This window comes from Mirounga leonina, unplaced genomic scaffold (genome assembly GCF_011800145.1).
Source record: "Mirounga leonina isolate KUSES-001 unplaced genomic scaffold, KU_Mleo_1.0 Mir_128, whole genome shotgun sequence".
Taxonomy (NCBI): Eukaryota; Metazoa; Chordata; class Mammalia; order Carnivora; family Phocidae; genus Mirounga; species Mirounga leonina.
The window spans coordinates 22153492-22179169 of record NW_023270320.1 but is presented as its reverse complement, the minus strand read 5'-3'; positions in this window follow the sequence as shown (position 1 = coordinate 22179169).

The window sequence follows — 25678 nt, the reverse complement described above, 5'->3', positions numbered from 1 at the left end:
CTTTAATCCACTTCAAGTTAATTTTTGCATATAGTATAAGATGAAGTTTCAATTACATTCTATTGCATGTGAATATCCAGCTTTCTCAACATCATTTGTTGAAGACTATCTTTTTCTCATTGTGTATTCTTAGCACTCTCATCAAAGATCAGTGGGCCATATATGTGTGGGTTTATTTCTGGGCTCTAGTTCATTCCATTAGTCTATATATAGTTTTTTTTTTTTTTTTTTTTTTTTTTTTTTTTTTTTAATTCCAGTATCTTACTGCTTGGATTACTTAGCTTCGTAATATATATTGAAATAAGGAAACATAAGGACACTACCTTTGTTCTTTCTCAAAATTGTTTTGACTAATCTGGGTATTTTGTGCTTCTATATGAGTATTTACTTTTTTATTTTTGTAAAATATGCCACTGGTCTTGGATAGAGGTTGAACAAAATCTGAAGACTGATTTGAGTAGTATGTTCATTTTAACAATATTAATTCTTCTAATCCACGACATGGCATGCCAATCCATTTATTTGTGTCTACTTTTATTTCTTTCATCAGTGTTTTATAGTTTTCGGTGTACAGGTAATTCACCTTTTTGGTTAAGTTTATTTCTAAGTATTTGTTTTTGATGCTATTATAAAAAACATTTTCAAACTATATGCTAACAATTTTCTTTTCACATAGTTCATGGTTAACATATGGTAACACAACTGATGTTTGTATATTGATTTTGTATTATGTGACCTAACAGATTTATTAGTACTAATAAAAAAATTTTATTAGAAAAATATTAGTATTTTTGTGGAATTTTTAGGGTTGTGTACATATCAAATCATGCATTTTTTAATAGAGATCATTTTACTTCTTCCTGTCTGATTTGGATGTCTTTTATTTTTCTTATTTAATTGCTCTGTATAGGACTTCCAGCACTTTTTGAACAGATGTGGTCAGGGTAGGCATCCCTGCTTCTCAGAGGAAAAGCTGTCAGCTTTTTATAATTCAGTATGATATTAGCTGCAGGTTTTACATAAGACCTCTATTGTGTTTAGGTAAGTTTCTTCTAGGCTGAATTTTTTTTTCCCCCCAGAGTTTTTATCCTGAAATGGTGTTGAACTTCTTGTTTTTCTGCATCTACTGAGATGATCCTGTGATTTTTGTCCTATGTTCTGTTACTGTGGTGTATCACATTGCTTGTCTAGCATATGTTAAACCGTACAATTCTTTTAATATGCTGTAGAATTAGGTTTGTTAATATATTGAGAGTTTTTGCACCATGGTCATCAAGCCTATTAGCCGATAGTTTTCTTGTGAGGTCTTTGTCTATCTTTGATATCAAGATGATACTGCTTCAGGGTCTTATATTTTTGGGAAAAGTTTAGCAAGAACTGGCATTAATTCTTTAAATATTTGATATAATTAATCTCGAAGCCATCTGGTACTAGGATTTTCTTTGTTGGAAAGTTGTGTTTTTTTTAAGATTTTATTTTATTTTTTTTAGCTTTCAGAGAGAGAGAGAGAGAGAGTGTGCACACAAGCAGGGGGAGTGGTAGGCAGAGGCTGAGCAGGGAGCCTGACGTGGGGCTCAATCCCAGGACCCTGGGATCATGACCTGAGCCGAAGACAGACGCTTAACTGACTGAGCCACCTAGGTGCCCCTGTTGGAAAGTTTTTGATTACTGATTCAATCTCCTGGTCATTGGTCTCTTCAGACTATTTTTTTGTGATTCATTTTTGGGAGGTTGTGTATTTCTAGGAGTTTATCCATTTCTTCTAGACTTTCTAATTTACTGATGTATAATTATTCTCAACAATCCCTAATATTTTTTAAAATTTCTGTAGCATTATTTTCAATGTCTCCTCTTTCATTTCTGATTTTTACATATTTGAGTTCTCTTGTTTAAAAAAAAATATTTGGTTAGTCAAGTGCCTGTTGATTTTGCTTATTTTCCCCAAAACCCAACTTTCTTTTGACAACTTTCTCCTTCAGTTTTACATTATCTATTTCATTTTTTTCTACTTTAATCTTCAGTATTTCCTTCCTTTTACTAATTTTGGGCTTACTCTTTGGTTTATTTTCTAGTTCCCTGAAGTGTAAAGTTAGGTTGTAATTTGAGATTTGTCTTCCTTTTTAATGTAGGGAGTTAGTCCTATAAAATTCTTATTCTGCTTTTGCTGTATCCCATAAGTTTTGATAAGCTATGTTTTCATTTCAGTTTGTCACAAGATATACTAATTTCCATTTGAGGTCTTCTCTGGTCCAGTGTTGTTCAAGAGTGTATTTAATTTTCATATATTCATGATATTTCTCATGTTCATTTTATTGTTGGTTTCTAGTTTTATTCCATTACGATTAGGAAAGATACTTGGAATGATTTCCAACTTAAGCTTGTTAAGACTTGTTTTGTCACGTAGCTTGTAATCTATTCAGGAGAAAGTTTTGTGTGTGCTTGAGAAAAATGTATCTGCTGCTCTCGGACAGAATGTTTTGGGCTGGTCTATTAGGTCTGTTTGGTCTATAGTGCTGTTTAAATCCAGTTGGTTTTCTGTTGGGACCCATTGTGTCATTAATTCAGTGGTCCAAACCCTACTCTCAAATGTCACACGAAGCTATATGAAATGACCAATATATAACCACTTTTAGTATAATAAAATGGGAAGTTAAATCTAATACATAGTTTAACTATTAAATTATTTCCATTAACATAATATCTCAGAAATCATTTCTCTAACATTTATATAAGGTGTCAATTGTGTAAATTAAATTATTTTAGGGCAAGACTTACCTATTCTTGGATCTATAACCTGTAAACACAGTTATGGTCTTTGAGACCCCCTTTTTTTTTTATATTCCATTTTCTCTAATAACCATATGAGACATTGTATGTAAGTATAATAGTTTCCTAAACTAGGTGGTACATTAAGACCAGCTCTTTATGAATCTCCCACAAAAAGGAGAAAACTAATCAAGAGTTGCCTGTAGTCCTATGTTAATTTGTCATCTCAAGGAACATTCACAAGGAATATTCTTATTCTCCAGATTTGTTTAATTCCCCACAACAGAGTCCTTTTACTAATTATTTCCACTTGCATTTAATAATTTAAAATATTTTCACAAATGAAATACTTTTACTGTTTTATTATCAATTTGTACATTGGCTAATTTGATTTTATATTATACAGCTAATTATAAATTATTTCAATGAACATGAACTTGTTATAAGATCTTTAAAATCCCTGACTTACCCTGAAGACAATTATACATTGTATGAAAATATACTAAAATTAACATGAGCATTCATTCATTCACTGCAACTTCATTACAAAACTATTTATTTCAGTGTGTGATTCTGAATAAAACTGGTCAAGGGATTTTTATAAGTGAGGGACTGGTGAGGTTTTTTTAAAAAAGGCACCAAAGGGCCTTTTTAATGGCCAAGACCTCAGGAAACTTTTATATTAAAGTGAGACTCCACTGTGCCTGTTGTTTTCTTAATAGTTGTATCGAGATACAATTGATAGACATTAAACCACACATATTTAAAGTGTACAATTTGATGTTTGAGTATATTTGTACACTAGTGAAACCACCACCACAATCAAGATGGTGAACATGTAACTGGTTTATGTATTTGCCTAAAAACACAGCTATGTTTTCTAAAACTTCAATTTTTTTCTTAAATCTTTCACTTTCATAGTTCCTTTTGGTTTGAAATTAGGTCATTTTTTAAAAAAACAATAGTGTATACAAATTTATTAAGGCAACTTACCACCATCCCCACAACAGCCACAAAACAATAAAAAACCCAGCAAGTCTTTTTTAGTAGATACTTCTGCTCACTGAAACAAAACAGGGGCATCTTTACAATATTGTTTATTATAAGGTAGTCTTTGAAATTTAAAGTAATCTTATGGCTGTAATCATCTCAACTGGTAATTCTTTGTATCTACCTGAAAGTAGAAATATTTGCTTCTCAGAATTTTCATCTACTCTGTTCTGCTCCCCAGAGTACCCCTTCTTATATCTTCTAATTTATCATCACTAATACTTTGTAAAAACATGCCCAAAGTGTTAAATTAGAACTTAAATACCCCTGGTGGTTCAGTAAGTAGAAGTCTAGGCAAAATATTTCTAATAAGCTTCGGGTTCATTGAATAAATGCTTCTTATAATACTAATTTATTGAATGCTTAAAATTAATTTTTCATATTAAGAAAATGAAATTTTGTGTCTTCAAGAAAATTTTTAATTATAAAACTTTCAATGAGAGGGGCGCCTGGGTGGCTTAGTTGGTTAAGCAACTGCCTTTGGCTCAGGTCATGATCCTGGAGTCCCGGGATCAAGTCCCACATCAGGCTCCCTGCTCAGCGGGAAGCCTGCTTCTCCCTCTGACCCTCCCCCCTCTCATGTACTCTCTCTCATTCTCACTCTCTCAAATAAATAAATAAATCTTAAAAAAAAAAAACTTTCAATGAGAAATTAAATCAATTAAAACAACTTTAAGTCAGCCATTCCCTTTGTAGATTAAAATTAATTAATACCAGGGACACCTGGGTGGCTCAGTCAGTTAAGCATCTGCCTTTGGCTCAGGTCATGATCCCAGGGTCCTGGGATCAAGCAGCACATCAAGGCTGGCATCGGGCTCTCTGCTTGGTGGGGAGCCTGATTCACCCTCTCCCTCTGCCTGCCGCTCTGCCTACTTGTGTGCTCTCTCTCATTCTCTGTCAAATAAATAAAATCTAAAAAAAAAAAAATTAATTTCTAAAAAAAAATTAGTGTCAATACATATATTTAAATTGTTGTATGCATGCAAAAATTTTTTTTTTTAATTTTTTCATCTGTCAGAGAGAGAGAGCAAGGAGCCTGCTTCTCCCTCTGCCTGCCACTCCCCTGGGATCATGACCTGAGACAAAGGCAGATGTTTAACCTACTGAGCTACCCAGGCATCCCTGCATGTAAAAAATTTGTTTTGATATTAGGAAAACCATGGGAGGAAATAGGACTATTTGCCTAACTCATGACTTTGAGGGATAACCATACAAGGATTTTATAGAAATATCTTTTCAGATTTTTTTGAAAAAAATATATTTATGTCTAGAGTATAATAGTGATTATACCAGATAATGTAAAAATGTTCAAGAATGTTAAAATACTTGTAGAGGACCACAGGGGCAAATTTTATTTGGCAATAAGATACAATGTGTCAACCTATTCCAAACAACTATACCAGAATTAGGCCATAGAAACACTCAAAACATGGCTTTAAATGAGGAAAAAATTAAAAAGATTATATTTTACACTAGTCTCCCTAAGGCTATTGTACATAATGACACATATTTTTCAACTTGTATTTTTAAAAATGTATAGTAGGAGCTTTTAAGAGGAGGGAAGTTATATTAGCAGGAAGGTAAAGAGAACACTAATGATTTATTGTGATTTTCAAATATATTACAGGTCAATAGATATCTAAGAACCAAAACAGGAAAACCACACATGGAAGGCAGAAACCTTATACTTAATTACTTATTTTTTGGAGTTATATAATTTAATCTACCTCCTCCAAAACACACACTCTTCCCTTGTTAACACTGTATTCATTTTCTACATTTTTCTTTTCTATTTAAAATAAAAATTCTTTGTGCTTTCAGTCTTCGTCTTTTTATTCTCAAAGGCTGTTGTTATACTCAATGAGTTCCAATCATGGCAGTGTTTTCCACAAAACATTGATTGCATTTCAACTTTCATTCTTCTTTTGTCTGACCTTATTTTTACCTCTGACTTTGCTGCATCGCCCAGCAAGTATTCAAGAAACTACTATCTATCACTTAGTCTCCAGAGACAGATGCAAGAGGAATGGATCAAAATTACTCCAGAAGTGGTATTGAGAAAGGAATCAGTTGGTGATTAATTCAAGATTTCTCTCTCCTATATAAATTACAGGAAGGAAGCAGTTTGGTGGAAAATTTCGTTTATGACAGATTTGGAAAATCTATTTATTGAGACCAATTTCCTTGACATTTGGTCCTTTTTATGTTGTTTGACTAAGTCTTTGTATTTACCTCAAAAAATGGAGGATTTCATGTGCTATTCAATGCCACACATGCTTAGGAAACAATAGATCTTAAAACCCAAGATCTTTTCATGAAACACTGGTCTTTTTACAGAAGATTATACAGTTTTATGATTTTATACTTAATATATTGCTTTCATAGGCCTTTGTCTTGTTCAATTCAGTATTTCAGATAATCAGAATCTTACAAAATGTAGAAAGTCAGTCTGCCTTCAAATAGAAGTTAATTTTGAAGTTCCTGAATTTTGGAATTTCTCATACTGATAAAATATATTTTCTCAAAATATTTTTGGGAAATTTCTAATCCTAGAATTCAAAACATTTATCTACTGTTCAGGTACATTAAACTGTAAAATACTGTGGTTAGATGCCTGGGGGCCTTGTGAAAATCACAAAAACCTAAATTTAAAAACTATTGTTTTACTTGTGTTAACACAGGCAAATGACTTAAATACTGCATGCTTCAGTTTATTGCTCTGTAAAAAGGGAAAATAATAACTACCTCATAATGTAATTGTAAGGACCTGAGCCATCTCTGGAAAGGAAGGAGCAAGTCCCAGAAAGAAAAGACCCCGATAAGGAGCTATATATTCCACGTAGGAAATCTTCCCAATTTTTGGCTGACTCTTACATCATAGAATTGCAAGACAGACTGACAGCAGTGAAAAATTAGTGAACAGAGATTTAAACTCCTTTCTGAGCAATAAAGTTTGCAGTTTGATGCTACACAAGTTGGTTGCTTCCTAAAACAAAACATCAAGATTCTTTTGTGTATATAGCAAAACCTAGATTCTCCACATTATTCATGATGTCCATGATAAAAAAATATATATATATGCTCACAATGAAGATTAGAGAAAATCTCAGGAGAGAAACAGAAAATTTAAAAAGAACTGCATGGAAAATTTTAGCACTGAAAAATAGGACACTTAAAATTAAATTTTCACTGAAGTCAAGATCCAAATGGAGATAACAAAGGAGTGTATCAGCAAGTATGAACATGGCTTAATAGATATTACTGTAGAAAACAGAAAACTTAAGAAAAAGATTCAGAAACCTATGGAACAAAAAGTCTAACATATGTATAATTGGATTCCCAAATGGAAAGAGAATGAGACAGACAAAACATGTATAAATATGGCCAAAAATTCTCTCAAATTTTTTAAGATATGTATTTACATCTCAAAAATCTTGGCAAGTCTGAACAGTATAAACATTTTATATGGCTATTGCTGGTAATATTGATTTTTATGAAGTCTACTTTGATCTTAACATAGCTATATCACTGTATTTGATCAATATTTCATGATATAACTTTTTAATCCTTTTACTTTTTAACTATCACTATCTTTATATTGAAATGATATTTCTTTTCAATAGCCTGTAATTCGTCTTATTTTATATTTAGTCTGACAATTTCTAAATTTTAATTGGATTATTTAGATCATCTCCACTTATTTATGTTACATTTTGCCTTATCATTTTGCTATTTTGTTTTCTATGTTTTCCCATATACTCTGTTCTTCTTTTTCTACTTTCCTTTTTTGGCAATTGTAAATATTTTAGGATTCCATTTTATCTCTATTATTGGTTTATCCTATTTTAATTTTTTAGTGATTGCTCTAGAGTTTACTGTCTGCATTTTTAAGTTACATAGTATACTTCCAAATATTTGCATATTATCTATACTATTTTGCATATACATGTAAGAGATCTACAAATAGCATAATTCCATTTCATCTTCTGTGTTTAACTTTTTTTGTTATACTTTTACCTTTACCTATGTCAGAAACTAAAATATATTGTTATGTTTGCTTTCAACAGTCACTTAGCTTTTAAAGAAATTTCAAAAATAAGGAAATGGACTTCTAAAGTTATATTTATAAAATACTTTACATTATCTATGCTATTTCTGTTCCAACTCTTATTTTTCATTTCTTTTCAGCTTGGAGAAATATCATTAACATTTTATATTGTATAGATCCATTAGAGACAAATTCTCTGTTATCATGTGCCCTCAAATTTTTACTTTTTTTCATTTCTGAAGTATAGTTTACTGGATAGAGAATTCTAGGTTATCAATTTTTATTTTTCTCTCAGCACTTTAAAGATCCCACTCCTCTGACTTCAGAATTTCATTATTTCTGATCAAGGGTCTGCAATTTGCTTATTTGTTTCCCTATAGGAAGGGTGTCTTTTCTTCCTTTATTGCTTTTATAATTTTTTTAATCATCTTTTTTCACCAGTTTTTATTATGGTGTACTTAGGTGTGGTTTGCTTCAGTTATTTCCCTTGATTTCATTAATATCTTCAGATCCTTGAGTTTATAGTTTTTTGTCAAATTTGGGGAAAAAAAAAAACCAGCATTATTTCTTGAAGTATTTCCTTTTGCCCCACTCCCTATTCTTTCTTCTCCTCTGGAACTTCAATTACACGAAATATGGAAATGCTTAATATTTTCCCACAGTTCACTGAGATATTTTAAATGGTTTTTCTTACTTTTTTTTTTTCTCTCTGTGCTATAGTTTGAATAGTTTCTATTCTTATATTCTTAAGTTAACTGATCTTTTCTTCCTGTAGAATCTAATCTGCTATTTGACCCATTCAGTGACTTTTTTATTTCAGGTAAACTCTAGAAATTCTACTTCTTTAATCCATACTTACATTATCTTCCATTTCTTTAATCTATACTTACATCTTTGTAAGTCTTTGGGTATATTTACAGTAGCTATATTTTTTTTAATTTCAAGTTTCATTTAAATTCCAGTATAGCACCAGTTTCTCCAACATGACCAGAAGAAGTTTCTATTTTATTTTAACCCATTAGTTTCAGTGTGTTTTGTTTAGAATAAGACTAAATTTAAAAGAGTGAACATATTCCAAGAAAAGTGTTAAGTAAATAAGAAGTTGGTGTTACTCATATAAAATAAAGTAATTGCTAAGTTAATATAAACAAATGATGTTTAGCGAACACTAATTTAGTTTATCGATCTGACAGAGGATAAGGCAGTGAAAAATAGGGCAATAGTAGGTGTGAAATCTTGGAGGTAAAGGATAGTTAAAGCACTGAAGACATTTCTCTCTCAGAGGATGCATGAATGTTGATGGATTAAGTTCTAAAAATGATTGGATTGACGTTACTCCATGCTAAAACATTTGGAGGTTACAGCAAAAATAAATGGGGTTTTATTGAATAATTTTAATGCAATATAATATTTCTATTCTGGAAAATATACTCTTATGTATGTATGGAAATGGAGTTCATCTGGCCTAGATTATGAATAAAAACTGGTAGTCAACAACGCAAAATGCCTGCAAAAATTAAAAAAAAGGGGTGTTGAAAGACTTAAGGCAGGGACAGTGAGACTGGGAGAACAGGAGACTAATTTTAAAGTCATTAAGGGAATATAGAGAGCATGAAAAAATACTAGAGCCAAAGATCTGAGGGTTGGTAAAAGGGAAGTTTAATGAATATTCTAGGGGAATGATGATCTGCTTTGCATATTTCTGGACTTGGTGGGATAGAGGACTATTTATGGGAGAAGAATTTTATTTAGGGCACTTATACAAAAAGGAATTTAATTTTTATACATATCTATATCTAGTTTTAATTAAAAACCAGTGATATATTTATTATACCGCCCTTGGCTTTGGTCAGAACCTTATTAGCATGTGCATGTCTATATATTAAAAAAACTAATATAAGGAGACTCCAGAGAAGCATTAAACAAACAGAAAATAGGCAAACATACAAAATAACAAGGATAGAAAGGTTAGTAGTATTTAGCTTTGATAAGGCTAAAAGCTGTCAATAAGCCAGAGCTCAGTGAAGAAAATAAATTGAAAGAACAACCAGTAGAATGTTGTTTTAGAACGAAAGATTTAGAAGTGACCTTAAATTTTAGTGTAAGAGATAAGTGTTTTGTTCAGTATGCAAGATTCTCTGTGTAGAATTAATGAGCATAGGATAAGAGATTTGTTAATTAAAATTTAAGCAATTTCTAAAACTGAGATTTGGTTAGAGAAAATATCCTGTAGTTAAGTATACTGTAAATGTATTAGAAACAGGCTTTGCTAGATAATAAGTGCAAAAGAGGGGAGATCAATGCATTTCTTGATCTCTTCAGGAACTTTTCAAATCTAGGAAATGCATTTTCAAAAAAAAGAAAAAGAAAAAGCATTTTCACAGTTTAATGTGCTATATAGATTGCATTTTCATATGCATATAAATTATATATACATATATTGAAAATCAATCTTTGGATATTATAATTGAGTAAATTTGATGGAAATTACTAACATCAACATTAACTACCAATAACTTCTGAAACAGTACTCATTGGGATGCTATTCTATAAAATTTCTTAAAATGTTATTTTACATATAGATTGGAGAATTTCAAACTTTATGAATAGCTGCCATTTAATATAGTCCCATTATTTTATAGGAAAGAAAAATTATAACAGTTTAAGAAATAATAAATATAAAAATATCCAAATTTTGTCAAATTCAGAGACAAATTTCATGGTTTTCACCTTAATTTATCACAATAGAACATGATGTAGATCCATATTTATCTCTTATTGGGGATTCCAATCAATTGTAGTCAGATTTAATATCAGCTCCTGATTGATTTCCTTTGCCATCAACCCCATCTGATGATTCATGTCAACTGGCAGGCACAGGTTACTTTTATATGTGAGTCAATCTTGTCAGTCAGAAGTAGAATACAGGATAACTTGGAATAAACAAATGATGATTGCAGACAAAGGATCTAAGAACAGTCTTGTCCTAGTTTTGTCCTCCAAGTCTTATGAATAATCAGAGCTAAAAACCATTGCTCAGGAGTGAGCTCTACTACCTATTATTTTAAGGGCTTGGGTCTTGCCTAGGTTTGTTTTGATTCTATTCTTTTTCTTTTCTTTTTTTTAAAGATTTTATTTATCTTTTGACAGAGAGAGCACAAGCAGGGGGAGTGGGAGAGGGAGAAGCAGGCTTCCTGCGGAGCGGGGAGCCTAATGCGGGGCTCATCCCAGGACTCTGGGATCATGACCTGAGCCGAAAGACTGAGCCACCCAGGTGCCCCTGATTCATATTCTGATTGTTAGGTGATCTTGCCTATCTTCTCTCCCTTTCCACTTTCAAGATTAGAATCAGTGACCCACTTGCCATTCATTCCATTTCTCTGACTGGTCTGGTAGTACCTGCCAAACAGTATGCAACCAAGAAGAGACTACAGGAGTATATACTGTCTGCATAATATACTCCCTAAATACTGTAATTTAATGTTTCAGTGTCACAGAGGTGAAAAAAAGGTATGTATCTGTTGAAGACACACTAGATTTTGAAACACTACAGAAAATTAAATCATACTCATGTATGCAACTTTCCTGTATCTGTTTTGTCTTTGGTAGGGTCAACAGTGTAGAATTTGAAGATACTAATTAAACCAACTGCTAAACCATGAACGCCCTCTTGTGGGGAGACCTGCTACTACTGTAGCATATTGTGTCCCGTTACCCAAACTTCAGCTCCCTAGCCATCTTTAGTTTCCGTCTCCAGTGCATGGTGCTGTCCTAGTAAGTTCCAGTCATCAATAAGTGTTTTCATATAGAGACAATCTCAAAATACTGGGCTCCAGATAGCATTTCATAAAATGTCATCTCCTTCATTTTATCTTCTCTCTCCAAGTCATCTTATCATGCTACTTTGAAAATGAGCCCCTCCCAAAGTTTAAAGAGCTAAGTATTTTGGAAACAAAAATATAAAAGAAAATATAGGAAAATACTTATGATACTTTGAAATAGGCAAAACATTCTTAACATGTAAAATGCAAAAGCCATAAAGGCACACATTAAGACAATTAGTGACATGCAAATAGGTCTTTCTCATTGATAGAAGATAGCACAAAAACTGTCAGACAATAAACGCTCTAGGAGAAGAAATTATTTTCTAAGTATATAACTAAGAATGTTCTGGAATTCTATTGTATCTCTCTGCATCAGTTAATAATGCATCAAACAACAATGCTGTTATTTGAATGTATTACCATTTCTCTCTAGTCCAGAGCCAATCTGGCCCTCGTATCCAAGCCTCTGGGGACAAGCCTTCTGCACAGTTCCAACTTAATTATTCCTTTTTGGTGTCCTCAGATTGGGACAGTATATTAAGTATTATATTTAACTTATAGATTAAAGAGTATGCCATTGTATTGCAAATTACAAATGCCAAACTCTGATAAGATCAAGTAGTATTCTATCAATATTATCCAGGAACTGTTCTGAAAATATAATGCCAAAAGATTTCTATTAATTCTTTGTTCAGAATCTGCAATCTTTACTAATCTGTGTCCATGATCAACTTGGTAAATACATAATTGTATATATAAAGGGATTTTTCATGACTAAAAGAAAAAGCAAATGAAGCTTCTGTACCAAGATTGTTATTATCATTTTATACTTGAAGCACTTTTCTCGGGTTCTTCTTTTAAAGTTCTGTATTGATCCTCAAAATGTTTCCGGGTGAGGACATGAATGTGCACACTCATTTTCTTGGGCACCTTTTTGTCCTTGTTTTGCTTTTCCAATACATAAAATACAAAAATAACTAAGCCTTAGGAAGATTATGAAAATGAACAAAACATGGCTAAGTACAGAAAGAAATAAACGAGACATGATTTTTATTGTATTATATCCTGCTTTATCAAGAATGAGGTCTTGGGCGCCTGGGTGGTTCAGATGGTTAAGCGTCTGCCTTCCGCTCAGGTCATGATCTCAGGGTCCTGGGATCAAGTCCTACATCGGGCTCCCTGCTCAGTGCAGAGCCTGCTTCTCCCTCTCCCTCTGCCATTCCCTCTGCTTGTGCTCTTCTGTCTATCTCTCTGTCAAATAAATAAATAAAATCTTTAAAAAAAAAATGAGGTCTTGTGAAGTTCATGAGCATTGCGCTGCAAGTGTTCCAGGATTTGGACACAAAGAAGTTTAAACAAAGAACAGAAAATATAAAATTGAGGACCAAGAAATTAAGTTAGAATACATTAAATGCATTTAATATGTTCACTTAAAAATATTTGAGATTTTATAATTGTCATATTTGATATTAAAGACATTGTATAATGTGATTATTCTCTTGACATAACCATGAAATACTCTATCTCCCCAGGAGGAGTTCAACATCATTAAAGTTTTCTATTTTTTTTCTTCTCCAAGGTAATTTTTAATGGTTAGAGACTGTTCTATAATGTATGTATCTCCATGTAATGTGTATCTTTAGTCAATAAATACCTTGTTATAAAGATTATTTGTCAAAGAAGAAGAATTGAGGGGAGAGGATTTGTGAATTCTCAAATCATTTTTTTTTCTTTTATAAAGGGATTGTCCTTAGGAAAATGATGATTCTAAAATAGGTTGTATTTTCATGGGCAGAAGACATGAAGAGACATTTCTCCAAAGATGACATACAGATGGCCAACAGACACATGTTATCACTTACCATCAGGGAAATGCAAATCAAAACTACAATGGGGTATCACCTCACACCTGTCAGAATGGCTAAAATCAACAACACAAGAAACAACAGGTGTTGGTGAGGATGTGGAGAAAAAGGAACCCCCTTGCCCTGTTGGTGGGAATGCGAACTGGTGCAGCCATTGTGGAAAACAGTATGGAAGTTCCTCAAAAAGTTAAAAATATAACTACCTTATTACCCAGCAATCACACTACTGGGTATTTACCCAAAGAATACAAGTACCCTAATTCAAAGGGATACACACAACCTAATGTTTATAGCAGCATTAATTACAAGATATGGAAGCAGCCCAAGTGTCCATCAATTGATGAATGGATAAAGAAAATGCTGTATATATCCAATAGGATATTATTCAGCCATAACAAAGAATGGAATCTTCCCATTTGCAAGGACATGGATGCAGTTAGAGAGTATAACATTAAGCAAAATAAGTCTGTCAGAGAAAGACAAATACCACACTCATATATGGAATTTAAGGGGAAAAAAATGAGTAAAGGGAAAAAAAAAAGAGAGAGAGATAAAGAAAGGCAAACCAAGAAATAGACTAAGGTATTAGGGATTAAGGAGGTATTAGGTATTAGGGATTAAGGAGGGCACTTGCTGTGATGGGCACCACGGGATGTATGGAATTGTTGAATCACTATATCCTACACTGAAACTAATATAACACTATATGCTAACTGAAAATAAAAACTTTAAAAAAAGGAGTTAGAGAATATGTGATTCTCCCTGCCACCAAAAAATAAAATAGGTTTCATTTTCATAGTAAGTGTTTCATATACTCTACAATGGGCATATATATTTTGACTTTGGTATTCTGGAAAATTTCAAACAAATACAAAAGTAAGCCGAATAGTATAATGAAATTCCATCTACCTTTTACCCATCTTTTAATAGTTACAACTCATGGAAAATCTGGCTTATTCATTGACTACCTCTGAAAAGATGAAAACGTAAAACACACACACACACACAAACACTACCACTGTCATATTGAAAAGGCATTAAAAGTGATTCCTTAATAAGCATGTAATCAGTGTTCAAATTTCTAATAATTATTTCATAGATTTTATTTTATATACATTCCTTCACATACAATGTTCAGTTTGTCCTTTGGAATCGGAATCAAACTAAAATCCACACAGTGTAATTATTATTAAGTCTCTTTATAGGTCTCTCTTCTTTTTCTCTCTCCTCCACCCCCTTCCTTTTCTCTCTCCTCCCAACCCCCTCCTGCAATTTATTTGTTGAAGACACTGAATCTTCTGTTTTGTAATTTCAGTCTGCATATTTTTAACATGTTCTTCTGTCCTCTGGATTCCCTAAAAAACGATAATCAGATCTCAACCTCTTTCAGACATTTGGTATTATTCTTTGAGAAATATACTTTTGACTGATTTGTTCAATTTACCTTCACAGAGTATCTTTTTATTTAGTGTATTTTTATCCATCATAGTCTCCATATACTTTTACTTAAGCAAAAATGACACAGTAATTTGCCTGTGAAGTCCTGAATTGGAATGTTTTAAAAAATATGTTGCTGGGACTAATTTTTTAGGCTCTTATTTCCACATAGATTATTTCAATCTTTGCACTGATGCTTATTTTTTTTAACCATTACACTGAGATATTTACACTGTTGGATCTTAGAAAGGACAAACGGTAATGAAGATGATGAGACAATGGACCATGCATTTTCAAAAACACACTGATGTAAATAAAACACACTGATCTCAAAAAAAGAACCTTCTAAGTTGGTTTTCCTCTATTTAAAATAATACTATTTGAAAGGATTAAATTGTGTTGTCAGGGTTGGGAAGAATTATAAAAGTTGGATCATGGATTTGGATAATTACTGACCTGAGACGTTGAATGTCCTTCATCCTTTGGAAAGATCCTTGTCCATTTCTTTCCAACTCCACCCCATCTTTAGCCAGACCCAATGTCCTGGCTCCTTTTTGCTCTTCTCTCTCCCTTTGTTACACCATTATGCTTTTTCCCTGTGTAATAACTCAGATTTCAGGTCTTCTACCACTACTTTCATCATTAAAAAATCTATGCTCTTATTCTTTTATGTCTTTCTCATTCTACTTACATAAGAACATATTTTAATAATAATCTCCTAAAGTCAGGTGCTTAACACAAAAAAGTGACTAAGAGGGACTTTCAGACCCTGGAAATACCAGAGGATAACTTTGTGCCTTTCTTTCTTAAGTCAGCATATTTAGCAATGTCCTGAGGCTACATAAATGGTCAGTGTTGTTCAGGTACTACAGAATTTCATTCGAGCTTACAGATCTGATATTCAGAATTAAAACCTACTTTCACCTAGTCACTTGATCTGTAAATGATGACAGCAAACTTCAAAATGACTGCTCTAAGTTTCCTTGGCTATTACATGGATATTGGATGAAGCAGACTATGGGCTGATAAGTACTTTCAAATTTCAAATGTGATATATATTCTGAGCCCATAGTAATAAGTCACATTTATATGCCGAACAAAGCCATAAATGTGTCTAAATAAAGAAACATTTTAGATGTGTTTATCCAAGTGACAATTCCTTCTGGCCTGACTCCTGTCTCTTCCAATGTCTGTGATAAGGACCAGAGTATTTAGAAAAGGACATTTATGGGATGAGTCTTTCAAAGTTAATTTTACCTAAGCTACAGCAAACAAACTGCAATAGCATTTCTGGAAAAGAATCACACTACATAGCAGAATTTTTGAGAGGAAAGTAGCTTAAGCAGAACCAGGTATCAAAAGCAGAGAGAGATAACTGTTGGCAAATACCTCATAGGTTGAGCAAGAATTTCTTTGTTTAGCATGCATGGATGTTATTTAAAAAAAAAAAAAAAAAAAAAAAAAGGAGTTTTTCTCCACACCAACATTAGGCCTAGAGTATGGAAGAGATAGAAAAGATGGACTGAGTTTTGTTGACTCTTCTGGTACAAACAGACACCGTGGCCAGACTGACTGCTAATGATAAGCTTTTGGTACTTATGGGACATAATGGTGAGATTCAGGCTCAACTGAGACAATTGGAGTATTAGGATAAAACCTCGGACATTACTTAAGTTTTGAAATAAAAACATCTTAAGGAGAAAAACCGAAGTACAGAATTTGATGCATGTTAATGATAAAATGACTTTCCAGAATAAACCCACTGAACAATAAATATTCCGTTTGTGAATCTGTGGTTAATTGGTATAAAGAGAAAGCTATTTGCTTTTAGTAGATAAGGTACAGACCATATTTATGCAAGCATATATATATATACATTTGTATATACATATATATATACATATGTGTGTGTGTATATATATATATATATATATATATATATATATATATATATATAGTAGAGGAAAGGGGGAGGAAGGAACAGCACAAAAGAGTTAAATGCTTGGAAAAATAAATAGAACGATAACTTTTAAAAGCTACACTCAGGTGAGAATCCAATAATGATGCCATTATCGTGAATGTATTTTCCTTTTTTGTAAATGGAAATAAAGTAGAGCAGCACCTCTCATTTTGATGCTGATCATGTAGCATAGAGCTAAGTGACCTATTTATGTGTCAATGGAACTGAATAGGAATATGTTCTGGAAGCCCAGTGAGATTTTCTGCCTAAATAAAAGGTAGAAATAAAACCTGATTACTTTACAATCATTAAAATGATACTTTCAATTGTCCGTGCTTGCTGCCTATTCAAAGAACTGTTTATCCTCAAGAATTTGGCATTGAGCCACAACTGAATAAAATGTAAAGTTCAATTAGCTAATTATTAGATTACAATGTCTTAGAATGTAACATAAGCCAGTATTCATTTAAAATCAGTTGTATTTGTTTCTCTCCAGACCTGCCAATCAATAGCACAGCAATAAATTGTCATTACTTATTCTTCTACCTCAGGTTCCATTGAGTCCTAGAAGGTGTTTTTTTGTTTTTCCTTTTTAAAGATTTTATTTGACAGAGAGAGAGAGAACACTCATGCATACAAGCAGGGGGAGCGGCAGGCAGAGGTTGAGAGACAAGCAGGCTCCCCGCTGAGAATAGAGCCCCGACCAGACCCTGGGATCATGACCTGAGCCAAAGGCAGATACTTAACTAAGCCACTCAGGTGCTCCTGAGTCCTGGATAGTTTTAAAGGTATGTACATTGGCACTTCAAGTTTCCATCGAGTTAAATAGTAACTTATCTGTTGCCACCAAAAGGTAATTTTTATTGGAAATATTCTAAGTATATGTCCATATTTAAACCAATGCACATTTTTGCTTTTTTCAATGACTAATTTTTGTATAAAACATGCTTCTTTCTATACTTACATATTGCTAAATCTTCAAAATATAGTTACATGTTAGTATATTCTTTTAAGTTTCTATATTCCATAATTCATGGCAGAGTTTCCTACAAGTAACTAAGGGTAGATATAAGCCCTTTAGCAAGAAAATTCTCCAAGGCAGCCATTCTACTCTGCATTATAGCAGGATCCTATGGGGAGTTGCAGAGGAGAAAACCCAATTTATCTGCCATTACTGTTGTCTTGGGGAGCCAGCATCTTATGCAAATTTAAGACCCAACGAATCGCTCACATTTCCCCAAAGAAATACGACTGAATCTTATGTAAATATATGTCCAATGACATTTAAGCTTACTCTGTGTGCCATAAACTATAAACTAGAATAAAAAACAGATACTGCTTTTTAAAAGTTCCCCATATCCAAAACGAATATGAATTTATTTTTTGAGAAGTTATTATTGTAACAAATGTCTAACAAAAAAGATTTTATTACTTAAAGTGTTAACATTTAGACTAAGAAACATACAAGGTTATGTTAGAGACTGGAGCAGCTCCCCTAGAAGGTCATTCTATTGCCAAATCTTGAATTACAATTGAATTTAGCTTCTGACCTCAGAAATTAAGATAGATGGTGGACCCTCTACACAGTATTAGCTTTTATTTTTAAAGAAATCCTTGTTATTCTTTTTAAACTTTGTTCTATACAGAACACTGGCCCTTTAGCATACAGCTTAAATTAGCCAGCCCATGATAATCACTTTCTCTCCTTCTTAAAGTACTCTGAAAGATTTTCATCAACCACAACTTTATTAATGTGCATTTATTTGCATATTGCATGTATGAACAAAAATTTGGAATGAAAAGTCAATTGAGAATTTGAATTGGGTATTTGGTTCACTATTTGTTTTAGCTTTCCTAAAAGCTCCCATTAATAGAAAAAAGTTGTTTTTGTTTTTTTTTAGTGGACACCATCTGATCTCTACTATTCCCTCTCTTTAAAAAGCATTGCTCTCTCAAAGATTAATGACATTTTAATTACCAGACCTAGTGGCCTTTTCCCTGTTATTTTCATTGATTATGTGAAGCATTTGAAACACTTTCCTGTCATTTTCTTCTTGAAACTCTGTGTTTGTGTGTGCTTTACTTTAGCATTCTGACTAAAGGCTTGGAAATGTGAAGTCTAACAGCCAACAGTCATATCTATATACTAGCTGTTTCTAATCTTGAATCCTCCGCTATCCAACAGACATTAAAATAATTGGACACTACTGAATCTTAAAAGGATAAAATCTATAAAGTGGTTAGATCTATACCAGGTCCATGGTAAAGGATAATATTAGCTATCAGCATTATCATTATTCACCAACACTGTTCTATTTTGTTTTTTTCTAACTCTGTGCTGTCTCCTTTTCTCTTTCCATATTCTAATTTATAAACTCACCTATATCTGACTTCTAATTATGGCCTTGCTAGATTCTCACTTCAGTCTCACAGAAATAGCATCCTACTCAAAAGTCAGTAAAAGGAGGCAGGAATTAACTCCTTTCCAACCACAATGAGACTGTATCCTATCTGCTATATTAAGATAGCTCTACCCCATGACTTGACACTGCAGATCACCAATATCATTAAGGGTGTATCAGTGTCTCACACCAATCTTTTTCTTAAAATTGTGCAATACTTTTTTTTATATATATAGATGCAATATCTGGTTTGAACAGAGCAATAAATAACACATTTCTGGGTAAAGAAAGTTGAATAGAAAGGAATGCATGGCATAGAGGGAAAGAATAGTGGGAAAAGAATGAATGTCTCCAGCAAGAAGAAGTCATACTAAAGTCTCAAGTTAATGTAACTGAACCAAAAGACCTCAGCACCAAGGAGAGGTGAAAGAGAAACTACAGGGATATACCTGGCTGAGCATGACTATGCATTAGGAAATAGTGACCTGCTGGGGCAAGGAGGTATAGAATGGGGTGTCACCCTGTGCATCTTGAGCTTAAGAAGCTTAAATGCCTCTGCCAATTGGGGGGGAAAAAAGATGTAGTGAAGAGAGTAATGAGTGCAATAAACACGCATTTTGCTGAATCCTTGGCCACTCTTGAGAGGCTCTCGGCCTGGCAGGATGGCTATGGGGTGGAAGCCTGGACCCCCTTCCATTAATCAGTAGTCAGATGTGGGTCTGCAGCCCTACTTCTCTCCTGAACTCAACAGCTGATTTTCCAAAAGGATATCATCTTCTGGATGTCCTGTCAATGTTGTAAATTCAAAATAGCCCTGGAATCACAGTGTTCTCATTCATTCGCCCCCAGAAAGTTGAAAGTCCTCTTTAACTCTTCCTTGCTCTGCATGTTGAATCGGCTACCAAATTGTGCCCTTGTCTCTGTCCCCCGTCTCCTCCACTCTAATTGTGCAGTCACAATCCTCAGTCTGATGCTTTTCTCTTTTGCCATAGCTCCTGGAGGTTTCCTTTCCTTCCAGTCTTGAATCCCACCTCTTTATGGTTTCCAAGTATCCCGAAGCAGAACTCCAATCAGGCCATTCCCCCAGCCCATCGCCTCCATGGGCATTGTTTTAGCAATCCTATCTGCCTGGCATGCAAGATTTCTCTGTTATGGTCTCAAAATAGTTTCTGCCCTTATCAACTTAGCCATTTGTTTAATTCATTCAAAAATAGGTATGGGCCTATTACATATGCTCAGTATAAGGCTCCTACTTTCATCCCACTTACATTTTAATGAGAGATCAATGATTAAAAGAAAGTTAACAGAAATAAATAAAACAGGATGGCATGACAGAACATAAATGGAAGAGACGTTTCCATTGTAGACAGGTAACCAGAGAGAGCCTGTCTCTGGAGCAGATATTTGACCTAAGATCTGAATGACAACAGGCAGTTAACTATGAGGTCTGAGGGCAGAATCATCCTGACAGAATAGAGACAAAAACAAAACCCCAAGGCTAACCGAGCTCCATACACTTTAATCCACTCAAGCCAACACTAGACTTCTGGCTGATTCATGACCTTTACTGTGCAATTTTCCCCATTACTGCCATTGTTGATGACAGTTCTTCTACTCTAATCCTCTTTGTTGAAATAAAACCCATCCTTCAAGTTCTGATTCAATTACAACCCTGAGGTTTCCTCTTTTCATCAAAATAATATGACTTCTCCTGTCCTTTAGAACTTGACGTGTCTTTTGGGGGCTTTGATTGTATTCCATCATTTATGTACTTATGCGTAGCACATGCCCTCTGATAAACTTCCAAGTTCCCGAGAACAATGTTTAGGATACATTATTATTCTGTTTTCCACAGGTCTAGAGTACCACCCTAAACACAAGACTTGTTCAAAAAATATTTACAGAATTAAAGAAAAGTTACACTTTTCTGCAATTAAAGTTCAGTATGCATGGATCATAATGGTTCCCAATTGCCCTCTAGATAAAGACTGTACCGTTTCACAGGTGTACAGAAGTCTTTGTGATCTCATCTCCAGCTGCCCCTCTGCAGCTTTGCTTCGTATTTACATGGCACTTTTATTTTTCTATTATCCACCCATCTTGAACCACTTTCATTTGTGATGATGCATCATGCCATGTCTCAGTGTTCTCCTTGGACTGACCCTCTCCTGCCAATGCCCACATGCACCCTCTCCGATGTCCCCACCTGCAAAGCAACCCAGAACTTCCTATTTCCACTTAAGTATCACAACCTCCAGGAAGCATTTCTTTATTGCTCTTTCTGCCCAAATATGGATTAGGGGCCTATCACAGGTGTTATCTAAACCCCTGTATTTATTTCTCTCATAGCACTGAAGTATAATGGTCTATTTAGTTATTTCTCCAACTACACTAAAAGCTCCTTGATGTAGGTAAATGGACTAAATTTTCACTCTTCTGTTCCCCAGGGATAGCATAGTTCCTGGTATCTAATCAGTGTTCGATAATATCTTTGAATGAGTGAATGAACTGATAGGTCGTAAAAGCCACAAGAACATCATTCCTAATGCACTGCATCCTCGCGCCTGAACCAGGACTTGGGCATATAGTCAGTGCTCGATGCGTATTTAAGTAAATGAATAAAATGTTACAATTATCCATATCTACTTTCTTCCATTTTTTCAAGACTGTGCTAGATATTAAGGGAGATATACTGAAATGAGTAGGAGGCAGTGCTTCCTCTCCAGGAATTAGGATATTTTGGGGAAATAAAATATTTTAACATAGTTTTAAAATGACAAACCAACATAGGTTGTTTATAGATAGTATAGAACCTTTATGGATTTAAAAGATGATCATGGAAACATTGTACATGCACTGAAACAAAATTAAGTTTAGTTATAATTATGGGCAAATTCTTTTACATCTCTCATCTTCAGAGTCAGCCAATGTAACCGAGGACAGTAACCCTTTTGGGGTTTGAGGGAAGATGTGCTTAGACACTCTGGTATCTATTGTCTGAGTTATAAGTGGCAATAATGAAATATTAAACATTTTCTTCAGAATGCAAATGCTTTCACTGGTACCATTTATTCCCAATGCTGTATATATAAAGTATAAAGCTAATTAAAATAAGGTCTCTGCTCTTTAGTGAGCATGTTTATTTTGGGTAATAATTGAAATAATATCTATTTCTTATGGGTTATGTACATTTATCTAGTAAAACTTCCTTCATAAATTATATAAGGCTACACAGTCATACCAGTTCCTTCCAGAAATAGGAATTACTTGGACTTCATTCTTGCTTATAGGACTCTGTAAGTGAAATATGGCATATATGGATAAAAGAAATTGCTGAGTGACATATATGGTTATAAAAAAATTGCTGAAAAGTAGCTTGAAAGTACTGGATTAAATCTAATGCCTTACAAAGAAAGAGACTTTATGCATTTCTTGCTACTTGAAAATTGTCCCATATGACAATGTTATCCTTAACACTGTACTTGCACTTTATTTAAATTTATCACTACATACGGATTTGAAAATGATGGCATAGGGCATTAATGCTCTGATTTAAGCACGTACTTTACTATGATATGTTCTAAGAGTCAAGTTTAGTTATGTAAAGTTTCTGTGGAAAATCCCTCTGCATACATTTTGTGATGGCAAAAATAAGTCTCATTCCCATAAAACGGTCAGGATACTCCTCAAATCTGAGTAATAAAATGGCATGGAGATGAATCACACTAATATTGATTGGCAATATAATCAGGGTATTTTAAAAACATTCCTCTTTATAAATATGTTTAAAAATGAACGTATGTGTTAAGAGAAAAAAATTACATGCAAATATCTGTATTTCGTATGTTGGTCAGTGTAAATCCCTGAGTAGTGAAAAAGGAAGGCTTTGTGAAAGCAGACAAGGAACCGACATGGCAGGTTTCGTGGAATGAGCTCTGGGCCCTGGATTATAAGGATGAGCAGAAATTGTCTGATTTAGCCATCACCAAGGAACATGCTCTTGCTCTGGGTAATATTTCTATGCTCAACTGAGACAATTATTTTTGTTGTTTGTTTGTTTCCTCCCTGGTCCCTACTGCCTTTCTTACTGTTTTCTCTATGGTTAGTAGACGGTATTTCCTTTGTCAACAGCTGTTCCTTCTTCCCTAAGCTCCGGGTATCCCCTGTGGACCCTCACCGGTGGTGCAGCCAGCATAATTTTTTTCTGGCTCTGATCATGTGGTTTGTACTGTTCCCTGCAGTCTTTGGTAAGTTGCTTATTGAATCCCCTTTCCTTGAGATAGTGTCTGCCACTGAAGTTTACTGCACACTCTGGGGGCTCTTTACTCTTCTGTCTACCCAAGGAAGTTTTACAATCGCTTGCTTATTCATATCACTAGATGGGGAGAAACAGGTCTCTGAAAAATACACATGAAATATTTTCAAACTTGTCAAAATCTGTTAAACATTGACACCACAAACTTTAGGCATACAGCTTGGTACCAAAGAATTAAGCTCTAAGCAATATATTTCATATATAAAAAATTAGGCACAGGGCGCCTGGGTAGCTCAGTTGGTTAAGCGACTGCCTTCGGCTCAGGTCATGATCCTGGAGTCCCGGGATCGAGTCCCGCATCGGGCTCCCTGCTCGGCGGGGAGTCTGCTTCTCCCTCTGACCCTCCCCCCTCTCATGCTCTCTCTCTTTCATTCTCTCTGTCTCAAATAAATAAATAAAATCTTTAAAAAAAATTAGGCACAATTACAGCACTCTGATGCTTTGAGGATAAGTCATTTACATATAAAGGACAGCGTAATGCTTTATAGGTCTTATAGAAGTCACTAAATGCAGTTATTGTAGGGTTATAAAATTTTAAGTAATTATTAACCACAGAAATTCCAGTCAAATATTCAGCAGATAGGACCTAGACTCTGTAGGGTTAGAATGTGCAAAAGGAGAGTAACCATGCATCCTGTTTTCCTCAGGAGAGAGCCAAGGTAGGTCTGCAGTGCCAGGGAAATCATCAGTTATTAACACACCTTTCACTCTCAAGTATCAAAGTTTAGATGATAAATATCAAGTTTGCTCTATTAGGGGTCAGAATCATGGAGAATGTCAGCAAAGCAAGTATCCAGGGAATCGGACAATAAAGAAAACACAGACGTTCCAACTTATGATGGTTTGACTTGATGATGGTGTGAAAGTGGTACCCATTTAGTAGAAACCGTACCTTGAGTTTTAAATTTGGATCTTTTCCTGGACTGGTGATAGGTGGTCCGATACACTCATGATGCTGAGCAGTGGCAACTCCAGGTCATCCACTGATCATGAGGGTAAACAACTGATATACTAACAACCACTTGTATACAACCATTGTTTTTCATTTGCAGTATTCAATAAATTACAGGAGATATTCAACACGTTATTATAAAATAGGGTTTGTGTTAGGGGACTCTTCTCAACTGTAGGCTAATGTAAGTGTTCTGAGCACATTTCAGTTGGCTACACTAAGCTAAGATGTTCAGTAGATGTATTAAGGGCATTTTCAGTTTATAGTATTTTCAACTTACAGTGGGTTTATCAAAATGTAACCCTATCAGAAGTGAGGGAAAAATCTGTAGGCATTTGTCCTTCTGGAAATCCAAGCAGGAGTAATAGTGAGGTCTTCATGAGTAAACTAAGCATAGGAAAAAAAAAAAACTGTCATCAGTTCAGGAGTCTGGACCTTCCACAATAGCACATAACAACTTACTTAGGTGTTTGACTCCAGGAACGGTGATGTGGCTCTGAGAGATATAGTTTATGCCTTAGAACAAGGTCAAGCTAGCAAAAACAAGACAGTGACATGTTTTACAACGGGTTAGATTTCTGGGAAATCTATTAGGTCAGAAACAAAGGACAGAACACCCAGGAAGGAAGATAGCATGCATAGTAAAATTTTTTTTAAGAAATTAATATTTAATGAAAACTGTTTAAGTGTTATCATCTCCTCCAATTCCCTGATACAGAATTTGGTGTTGGTCTTAAGTTCAAGTCCTGTCCTTGTTACTTATGTCTATCTTACCTTGCCCAAATTACTTAATTTTATCACAACTCAGTTTCTTGGTTGTTGAAGTAGGAATAATAATATACACCTCCCTAGTTGATTATGATGATTAAATTAACAAATATATAGATATAGAAGATACATACAGACACACAGAATCTAGCAAATGGGAAGAATGCATTAGTGTTATTATGATGATTGTGAAAATTTAAAATGGAGGTTTCATCTCAGGAGCAAAGTGTTAAGTACAGCTCCTTCCATTTAGTTTCAAATCAGAGCTGGATTGTCAACCAGTTTTACTTG